The following is a 7,831-nucleotide window of genomic DNA, read 5'->3' on the forward strand; positions in this document are numbered from 1 at the left end:
TTGTTATAGCAGCAGCAGAATATTAATACAGGTCCAAATCCTTACTTGTAGGCTCGGTAGGAGCCTATAGTCTTAAGCTTTATTTAGTCCTTCTAAATCTTTTGTCTATGGCTGCTTTTTATGAGCCTTGCTAAAGAATTTAAGGGCAATCTGATAAAATAACTAAAGGCAAAAAAACACATTTAAATATGAGTGTTTGCACCTTGATCTAAAGTGGTGACTTTTACTGGGAAAATCAGGTGTATTATAGATTTTAGGAACATTTTGCACAGGGGTTATGCTAATCTTCTCTGTATCATTCCAATTTTAGCATATGTGGTGCCAAAGCAAGCACTACTTTAGGAACATTTTGGATGAACAAGTGTCTTATCATCTCTTTAGTAATAATACATAAGCACTACCATGGGCCTACTTTGAAGGACCAACATTGGTTATTACATTTGTGCAACTTGGACTTAGAGCCTGGATTACATGGGCTTTTATATCTGAAATTCTCTGATTCTCTGGAAAGTGACATTTTAATTGTTATCAGGTGATTAATATGTAGTGCAGATTCATAAGTTTACTGAAAAGCAACAATTATTAACATTTTAACAGTTATTTCCATTGCTAATATCTTTGTTTTCTAAAACTCATATCAAGGTTGCTTAAAACTATTTTCTCCCCAGTATATATAGAATGTTGTTTTATATAGAGACAAATTTATGGCCTGGTGTGACAGCTCATGCCCTGCAATCCCAGCACTTTTGGAGGCTGAGACGGGCAGATCGATTGAGCCCAGGAGGTCGAGGCTGCAGTGAGCTGTGATTGCACCACTGCCCTCCAGCCTGGGTGACAGAGCGAGACCCTGTCTAAAACTAAAAAATAAATTTGTGTATTATGAATATAGATGTATGGCTAGAAAAAATGCAATAAATAGGTCCCATGTGAAAATGTTTATTTTCTTGGATTTATGAACACTATATTTTCCAGTCATTCAAACTAATTCCCTGATTAGTGTTGCCAGTTACATTCTTTTAATCTGTTAAAATGCAGCTGCCCATAAAAACAGAGTAACTAGATTCAGACTAAAATAATTATTCCATTCCTTTGACATTTGTTGAGAAAGTTAGCTTACCATATCAGAGTTAAAGTTATCCCTCGTTTCACAAGCTTTTCACAATTTTACGCAAAATGTAAATTGTCTCTGTGTTAACATTAACTAGACCAAACTCACTCCAAGCTTCTATATTAAAGTCTATGCTTCCAGTGAATAATTTGATTCTGAATGCAACGATCAGGTTTATTATCTAAAGCACAATAACTCAGGCAAACTTTTAATTAGTTCTTCAAATTACTTAAAAACTTTAAGTCAGCTGAATGGTTAGGGCAAGGCTTCAATTGCTTCCTCTGTTTTGTAATGTTATCACTTGGCTGAGAAACGGGATGGAGCCACCATAGAGAACTCAGAAACCGGGAACCGCCCTCAAGAGGAGAAAGTCACACTTCACTCTTTTACTCATCTTAGCTGACTTTCTCCACATACCTTACTAGATATGACCCTGGTCCTGAGTCAGATTTGAAGATCTGTGTCCGAAGGTGATTTTAAAGGATCAAGATAACACAACACAACTAAAACAGGAAGTATTTGATGCCACCTTGAGTCAAGCAATGATAGGGAGATGCATATTTAATTCAAATTTCAACTAGGTTTGAAGAGGCAATTCGAAAATATTTTTCAAGAGTGGGCAATAGCAATATAGTACCTCTCCTGTGGAAGAAAGAACTGAAGACAAGTATTTTCAAGCTCCATGTACGGACAGTGAGCAGATTTGCAGCTGTGAAGTATGGTCCCAGGTGGATGATAATTGGATCATGAGATTTATGTTCATCAGATCCTTATTGTTCCTGCCTCATTTCATGCTTGACTATGAGGAAATAAGGACCAGGATAACCCAAATATATGCCATGGTTTTTAGAACCTTACCCACTAAAACAATGGGCAGTGGCTTTTTTAAAAGAACTATTTTTATAAGGTTAGAACATGAAGGAAAACACTGTACTGAGGATGAGAAACCTTCCACTATTAAAAATATATATGGATCCTGCATATGGCAATATTTGGTGAAAACAGAACAAAGAGAGAGTAAAGATTAGACATACATGCTGTTAGGAATATTTTCTAGGTACTCTGACAATGATGTACTTAATGAAACTTCAGACTTCTGATTTGCATTGTTTATAAGGAAGTCAACACCTTCAGAAGCTGTTTGTTAAAATAGATTAAAATAATTCTGCAGTTTTACCATCATTTCTTGGATTTGTTTTGTAAATCTCATGACAACTACTTTTTGTGTGTTGTTTCCTGACAACAGTGCTTGTCAAAGCCTCAAGTACCTAAGTTCTAAATGATAAAACTCAAAGATAAATTGGTCTTCCTATTACTGTGCTGAGTTAACATTAAACAACTACCTAACTTAGGTATTTGTTGCACTTCATTGGGTCACCAGATACAATTGCAAGTTGTTTTCATTATTACCAATGTTCTATTCAGAGATAAATGATTTTTTTTCCTAAGATGTATGTAACCCAGCTCTTTTCAATTATGAAGAGAACTGCTTCCCTTAAGGGTACTTGACTTGTCCAGATATTAATCTTTTTTGCACAGAATGTTGCAACGCACATAATTATATTCTTCCTACTGAGGTCTTGCTCAGGCTCGGTAGACTTACAGTAGAATTCATTAAAAAGTTGAAATCCAGTTTTGCAGGTTTTCTTTTTACTTGTAAGAAGTTAGTATTATTGCTACACTAATTTAAAGATGACAGTACATAAGGCTCATTGATGCATCATATATAGAAGTAAATAAACCAACAGTAGAAATGAACAGATGACAATGGTTGTCTCCCAAATTAGTATCTCTGGAGTATATGAAGTTACACTGAACTATGTCTATGTAGTGGCAGAAAAAAACCGATTACCTGATTTCATGGAATGTTTTCTGTTCTTTGTCTAATGATCGCCTAATCCATTTTTTTTTTTACTTTTTTAAAACTAATATATTTGGAGGTTTATAATTATAGCTTATGTTTTTAAATTAAAATTTAATATTAAGATCATCATAGATTGACATGTAATTGTAAGAAGTAATAAGAGGAGATCTGTGTATCCTTTACCCAGTTCCTTCTGCCCCTATAGTAACATCTTGCAATACTATTATACAACTCCACAGTCAAGATTTCTATCACCACAAGGATCCCTCATGTTTTCTTTTACAGCAACACCCACTTTCCTCTGGCTCCCACCTCCTTCTTAATCCCTAGAAAACCAGTAATCTATTCTTCAGTTCTACAAATTTGTCATTTCAATAATGTTATATATGTGAAATAATATAAAAATATAACCTTTGGGGATTACCTTTTTTCATTAAGTATAATTTCCTGGAGTTTCATCCAAGTTGTGTATATTAATACTGTATTCCCTTTTTTATTGCTGAGTAGTATTCCATGGTATGGATGTATCACAATTTGTTTAACTATTCACCCATTAAAGGGCATCAGGGTTGTTTCCAGTTTGGGCCTATTACAGATAAAGCTGTTATAAATATTTATGTACAGGTTTTTTTGTGTGAATATAAGTCTTCATTTCTCCGGTATAAATGCCCAGGAATGCAGTGAGTGGGTTTTATGGTAGTTGCATGTTTGGACTTTAAGTCAGCAGCCAACCAGTTTTTCATGGTGTCTGTATCACTTTTTATTCTCACCAGCATTGTATGAATGATTCCATTTATCCAAACCCTTACCAGCACTTGTAATTGTCACTATTTTTTATTTTAGCCATTCTGCTAAGTTGTTGGTGATAGGTTATTGTACTTATTTGCATTTCCCTAAAGGCTAGTTATGTTGATCATTTTATTCACATGCTTATTTTCCATCTGTACATCATTTTTAGATAAATGTCTCTTTATATATTTTGCTCATGACCCAGTTGGGTTGTTTGCTTTTTTTAATCATTAAGTTTAAGAGCACAGTCAGAGGTTTGAAATTTAAATGTATGAATTTTTGAGCCACTCTCAACATGTCTGGAAAAATCAAATATGAGAAGTAAAAACCAGCAAATAAATAACGTACAGATCTATTAAAATACTGCAAAATAACCAACTTGTGTCAGGCAAGTCATACTTATCATGCTTATCATTTGGGAAGTATACTTTGCCATGACTGGATGGTATAAATGATTTTATGTAGATGTACATGAGATGAAAAACATCAGTTGAGTTATGAACTAGTTGGGGCAATTTAAAAAAACAACAACTTTTTTCCAGGTTAAAAAAATTTATACACATTGTATAAAGTTTAAAAACACATACAAAAAAGATTGAGAAGGCAAACATTATCAATATTTCTACTACCCAAAGATAACTGCCCTTAATGTTATTTTGGTTTATTCCCAGTTTTACATCCATATTATACATGAGTTGGAATCATGCTCTATATACAATTTAGCACACTGTTTTCTTCCATGTTTTAAGTTTTGACATTTTGTAAGCCTTTAAATATTTTTCAAAAATAAATTTAATGGTAATGATTCATTTAGCCATTAACTTATTTTTGAATTTATTTGGACATTTGGGATTTTGATGAGTAGATCATTTCATCTTTCATCTTTAGATTTACAATCCATCTAAAATTGTCTTATTTTTATATGAAATGGAGTAAGAACCAAAATTTAATATTTTATCATGTGGTTATTCAATTGACCATTTTCTCCCAACATAGTCTTAAATTAGGAGAGCATAAGAGTGTTGGTTTATTTCTAGACTCTACAATTTCATTGATCTCTGTCTTTGTGCCAGTCTTACACTACCCTCATTACTACTGTGTTAAAATCAGTCTTCCCATTTGGTGGTTTAAATCCTCCAACTTTGTTTTCTTCTTCAAGATTGGCTTATTTATATATTTTAGAATCAACTTGTCAATTTCTACCAAAGATGGGAGATTTTGACTTGGATTGGATTAAATCTGTAGATAAATTTGGAGAGATTAGCTTAATTACAACTTTGAGGTTTCAAATGACTAACACGATATATACCCCTATTTACTTAGGTATGCATTAACTGTTCTTAAAAATATTTTAGTTTTTAATATATAAATCCTTCCCATTTTAAAATTAGATTTGTTTCTAGATATTTGAGTTTTTGTGCTTTTACAATTTATTATTTGTTATGTTTTCTTCTCTGTTTGTTGAAGGCATATGGAAATATAATTTTCATATTATTTTTGTATCCAGCAATTATGTTAAATGCTTCTTAATTATTATTATTTGAAGTAAAATTTTTTCAGGCTTTATACTTTCACAGTCATGTCATCTGTGCATAATAACAGTTTTAATTTTTCTTTCCTGTCCTTATATCTTTTCTTAACAGGCTATGACCACCAATACAATGTTGAAATAAAAAAAGATTTCAGGCAATATTGTCTCATTCCTAGCCTTGGGGGAAAGTGTTCATATTCCATGAATATGATAAGTATGGTGTTTTCTGGTGTTTTTTGTTGGATATTCTTTTTAAGATTAAAGAGATTTTCTTTTATTTGGAGTTTGCTAAAAGTTTGTAATGGCAGATGGTTGTAGATTGTTATTATTTTATTTTGAAACCAGGTATTGCTGTGTCACCCAGCCTGGAGCACAGTGGCAATGACCTTGGCTCACTGCAGCCTGGACCAGCCTGGGCCTCCCAGGCACCAGCAATCCTCCTGTCTCAGTCTTCCAAGTAGCTAGGTCTATAGGCGTGTGCTACCATGCTCAGAATTATAATCCTTTCTTTCTTCTTTCTTCTTTCTTTCTTCTTTCTTCTTTCTTCTTTCTTCCTTCTTCTTCTTCTTCTTCCTCCTCCTCCTCCTCCTCTTCTTCTTTCTTCTTCTTCCTCTTCCTCTTCTCCTCCTTCTCCTTCTTCTTTTTTTCTTTTTTTCTTTTGTAAAGATGGGATCTCAATATCTTGCCCACGCTGGCCTCAAACTTCTGACTTCAAGAGATCCTCCCACCTCAGCCTCCCAAAGTGCCGGGATTACACGTGCGAGCCACCGTACCTGGCTGGCTGTAGAATTTTATCAACTACTTTTTCGGCATCTATTGAGATAATCATTTGATTTTTATACCTTTTGCAGTCCATGTGACACTATATCTACATTGATTTACAAAAGTTGAGACCACTTTAAATTGTAATCAACACTATGATATATAATCATTTTTAAGATCACTAGAATCAATTTGCTGACATTTATAATTTGTTACATCCATGTTTTTGAGAGAAAATGGACTGTGGTTTTCCTTGCTTGTAATGTTTTTGTCAGATTTTGCTGTCAACATTATCCTGGTCTCATGAAATAAGTTATGAAACAGCCTTTTTCTCTGTTTTTTAAAGGAAATTGTGTAGAATTTATAGAATTAGTGTTTTTTTCTTAATTGATAGAAGAACATTTTTGTAGGAATAATTTTTATGAAATATATAATTTCTAACATATACAGGAATATACATTTTTTTCTCCTTGTATCAGTTTTGATATATTGTGTTTCTAAAGAATTTGTTCATTTCACTTACGTTGCTGAATTAATGCTTTTAATATCTGTAGAGTTGTCATCCTTTTCAAACCTGATATTGGCAGCATCTCTCTCTTTTCTCTTTCATATTCAGTCTTGAGCCTTTAGATTTTCTTACTCAGTCTTGAACCTTTAGATTCTCTTTATTGTACATTCGTTTTCTATTTCATTTGTTTCTGAGTTTAACTTTATTATTTTAGTCGACTTTTGTTTTTGGGTTCGATTTACTGTAGTTTATTTGTGCAGCAAGGTTAGATACTGATTTTTGACTTTTCTGATTAAATATATCTTTAAAGCTATATATTACCCTCTAAGTCCTATTTTAGCTACATCCCATGCATTTAGATATGTTGCTTATATTATCATTAAATTTAAAATATTTTTAGTTCCAATTTTGATTTCTTCATTGTTCAATTGATTTTCTAAAAATATATTACTATTTAAGCAGTTTGTACTTATTAATTAAGTTTCAATTGGTATTCAGATTAATTCCATGTGGTTGGAGAACATAGTCAAAATATTTCAGTTTTTGCAATTTGTTAGATTTGTGTCTTGAGCTAACATTTTGTTAAATTTTGAGTCTGAAATGTATGTGAATTCTTTCATTTGTTGGGTATAGTATTTTAATTAAAGTTTTATAAGTTGCTTTATGGATAATGACATGTTTATTTTCAAACAGGATTCTATGGGGCACTATTTTATGAAAATAATTTATGTTCTTGCTTTAGTTATATGAAGTTGAATGTTAAAAAGGTAATATTTATTCAAAAAGTACCTTTTTAAAATATAAGGTTATCGTTCAATTTCTTAGAATAAATTATTTCTTCTACATCCGAATATCTTTTTTCTAGTAATTTAGTACAAATCTTTACATCATTTGCCAAGCTAGTGTTAGATCTGAGAAAATAGGGTCATAGTTTGGACTTCTTTTAGAACATACTATTTTGAGAATAAACCCAAAAGTGTCATTCTTAAAAGATAGAACAAAAATGGAAATTAATAAGGTAAAAACTAAAAATTTACCTTCAATTTTACTGTCACTTTTTATGATGCACAAATCTAGATGATGGAGTACAGAGTTGAGAAAGAAGTGTACATATTTACCCTTTGTTTATGGAATTGCACAGAAAAGTGGAAATAAACATTGTCAGCTCCTCATTGTAGAAATGCCACCTTGCTTTTCTCTACTTGATTCGTGGCTAAGTTCTAAAATCACATCAGTAATGATTTTAGAGTTTTCTGTTATTTTCTGTTA

The 7,831-nt window shown here is 32.3% G+C and overlaps 1 non-coding gene across 1 annotated transcript; it reads right to left on the reverse strand.

Moving 5' to 3' along the window:
• Positions 1 to 230: 230 nt before the first annotated feature.
• Positions 231 to 334, reverse strand: LOC112440207 (U6 spliceosomal RNA). Its single transcript, XR_003028390.1, has one exon. It is a non-coding gene; the product is annotated as a U6 spliceosomal RNA (small nuclear RNA).
• Between the last annotated feature and the right edge of the window lie 7,497 nt (positions 335 to 7,831).

The sequence above is a fragment of the Pan paniscus genome, chromosome 5, assembly GCF_029289425.2.
Source record: "Pan paniscus chromosome 5, NHGRI_mPanPan1-v2.0_pri, whole genome shotgun sequence".
Lineage (NCBI taxonomy): Eukaryota > Metazoa > Chordata > Mammalia > Primates > Hominidae > Pan > Pan paniscus.